Source organism: Salminus brasiliensis, chromosome 12, assembly GCF_030463535.1.
Source record: "Salminus brasiliensis chromosome 12, fSalBra1.hap2, whole genome shotgun sequence".
NCBI classification, from domain to species: domain Eukaryota; kingdom Metazoa; phylum Chordata; class Actinopteri; order Characiformes; family Bryconidae; genus Salminus; species Salminus brasiliensis.
Genome location: NC_132889.1, coordinates 34,870,858 through 34,873,983, shown reverse-complemented (window position 1 = coordinate 34,873,983; position 3,126 = coordinate 34,870,858).

Sequence of the window (3,126 nt, the reverse complement as noted above, 5' to 3'; positions counted from 1 at the left end):
CTCAGTCTTTCACTGTCTTGTAATTTCCTCATGCACTAAAGCTGCCCTTACTGCTTTGAACATGCCCCCTCCTCTCTCCTCCCTCTCTGACAGTTCAGCAGCTCTAAATCTGAAAAGTAAAACTGCTCCACTCTAGCTGTAACTGTAGCCCTCTCTCTCTCTCTCTCTCTCTCTCTGATTTCTTCTCTACTGTCTTCCTTCGCCTCTGTTCTTTGATCACTTTTATTTCTTTGATTTTTCCTCTTGATTTTTTCTATACCACCTTTACCCATTCATTTTTTTCCATTCTTTAATTTTCGTTCTTTGATCTTTTTTGCTACTTAACCCTTTCCTTTGTTCTTTCTTTTTCTTCTCTAATGTACTTCCTTTACTGTTTTCTTCTTTTATCTTTTCCCTTTCTTTCTTTTATCTTGTCCTTTTTCTTTCTTACTTTACCCTTTTCTCTCTCTTTCTGCTCTACTTTCTTTCTTTTCCCCTTTTTCTCTTTGCTCTGTGCCTCTCTCTCTCTCTCTCTCTCTCTCTCTCTCTCTCTCTCTCTCTCTCTGTGTGTGTGTGTGTGTGTGTGTTCATACACTCCTGATTTTGCCCTCAGGGTCTTCCTCTCTCATTGGGGGACTTTGCTGCTGGGATTTTGTTTGTTTTTTCCTCGTTCCTCTCTCTCTCTCTCTCTCTCTCTCTCTCTCTCTCTCTCTCTCTCTGAATGCCTATCAGTTGAACTTTGGATGTTTGTGTGTGTTATCAGTGCGTCGTCCAAGGATACAGCAGCGTGCTTAATGTGTAATTAAATATGGTGACAGGAATCTGTTTAGAGCAGCAGAGTAATAAACTCAAACTGGGGAGTTTACTCTCTTACGCTCCACATTCATAAAGTACAGCTAAACAGTCGGCCCTTTACCTTCGGCAGGAACTGTGATGATGTCATATTTATTGATTATGATTTATTATAGGTATATATTACATTCATGCTGAAATAAGGGACACAGCTGAATCAGCACTTTGTTGTTTGACTGTGAGCAGATACAAACCCAGAGATCTCTACAGCTGCTGGTCATCAACCGTTCCCTCTGAACAGCAGCTTCACAGGAGGAGGAGAAGCTTTCTCTGAATGAAAGTCAATGAGAGAAAAGGTCATTTTGGAGCATTTCTATTGGTCCATTCATCCCGGATTTCTTATATAATGTACACAATGGTATAATAGAGATACAAGCTTTTTGCATGACAGAAATAAAATGTGTGTGTGAAGTGAAGTGAAAGTAAATGTATTGACTGTGGTCTGTACAAACCAGCTCTGAAGAGTGTAAAACCCTGTACACACATCAGCAGCATTAACAGCCACACTGGACTGGTTGAGCTGGCCTGACGTCTCTGACTCTTTAAGCTCTTACTGGGAGCCGCTGTCGGTTCTGTGATGACTAGAAACACTGTGATTGAGTGGGTGAGAGAGAGAGACACACACACAGAGAGAGAGAGAGAGAGAGAGAGAGAGAGAGAGAAGGGGTAAGGGAGAGAGAGAGAAGGTAAGAGAGAGAGAGAGAAAGAGAAGTTGACAGAGTTAGAGACAGAGGGTAAGACTGAATGTGTGAGAGAGCTAAAGAGAGTGGGTGAGCGAGTGAGAGAGAGATAGAGAAAGTGGGTAAGTGAGAAAAAGTGAGTAAGAGAGAGATAGAGAGAGTGGGTAAGTGATAAAGAGAGAGCGTGAGTGAGAGAGAGAGAGTGGGTAAGTGATAAAGAGAGTGGGTTAGTGAAAGAGAGAGAGTGGGTAAGTGAGAATGAGTGGGCGATTGAGAGAGAAAGTGAGCAAGTGATAAAGAGAGTGGGTGAGTGAGAGAGAGTGGGCTAGTGAAAGAGAGAGAGTGGGTAAGTGAGAAAGAGAGTGGGTGAGTGAGAGAGAGAGAGGGTGAGTGAGAGAGAGAGAGAGTGGGTAAGTGAGAAAGAGAGTGGGTGAGTGAGAGAGAGAGAGTGGGTGAGTGAGAGAGAGAGAGTAGGTAAGTGAGAAAGAGTGGGTGAGCGAGAGAGAGAGAGTGGGTAAGTGAGAAAGAGAGTGGGTGAGTGAGAATGAGTGGGTGAGTGAGAGAGAAAGTGAGCAAGTGATAAAGAGAGTGGGTGAGTGAGAGAGAGTGGGCTAGTGAAAGAGAGAGAGTGGGTAAGTGAGAAAGAGAGTGGGTGAGTGAGAGAGAGAGAGTGGGTGAGTGAGAGAGAGAGAGTAGGTAAGTGAGAAAGAGTGGGTGAGCGAGAGAGAGAGTGGGTAAGTGAGAAAGAGAGTGGGTGAGTGAGAGAGAGAGTGGGTGAGTGAGAATGAGTGGGTGAGTGAGAGAGAAAGTGAGCAAGTAATAAAGAGAGTGGGTGAGTGAGAGAGAGTGGGCTAGTGAAAGAGAGAGAGTGGGCTAGTGAAAGAGAGAGAGTGGGTAAGTGAGAAAGAGAGTGGGTGAGTGAGTGAGAGAGAGAGAGGGTGAGTGAGAGAGAGAGAGAGAGTGGGTAAGTGAGAAAGAGAGTGGGTGAGTGAGAGAGAGAGAGTGGGTGAGTGAGAGAGAGAGAGAGTGGGTGAGTGAGAGAGAGAGAGTGGGTGAGTGAGAGAGAGAGAGTAGGTAAGTGAGAAAGAGTGGGTGAGCGAGAGAGAGAGAGAAAGTGGGTAAGTGAAAGAAAGAGAGAGAGAGAGAGGGTAAGTGATAAAAAGAGTGGGTGAGTGAGAGAGAGAGTTAAAAAGTGAGAAAGAGAAAAAATGATAGGGAGAGAGAGAGAGGGAGAGAGAGAGAGAGAGGGAGAGAGAGGGAAAGAGAGAGGGAGAGTCAAATAATCTAAGTAATTATTTCTGACACAATCTGAAAGGACTGGAATGTTAGCTCCGCCCACTCTGGACTCTCTCACTCTGGATAATGAGATTAAAGCAGAGAGCGCTGAACAGACCGGCACTCAAACCCAGTCAAAACCAGCTCAGCTTTAAAATAATCAACATTTAAAGAAAATTAGAAAAATCCATATATCCAAAACCGTGGGTTCGCACACACACACACACACACACACACCTATTCAGAATTCAGTCATTTTGTGACATTTACTTGTATCTGCTCATTCACTCTGCTTATATAGCAGTTTAGCCCCGCCCACTCAAGTCAGAAGGAGTATTTC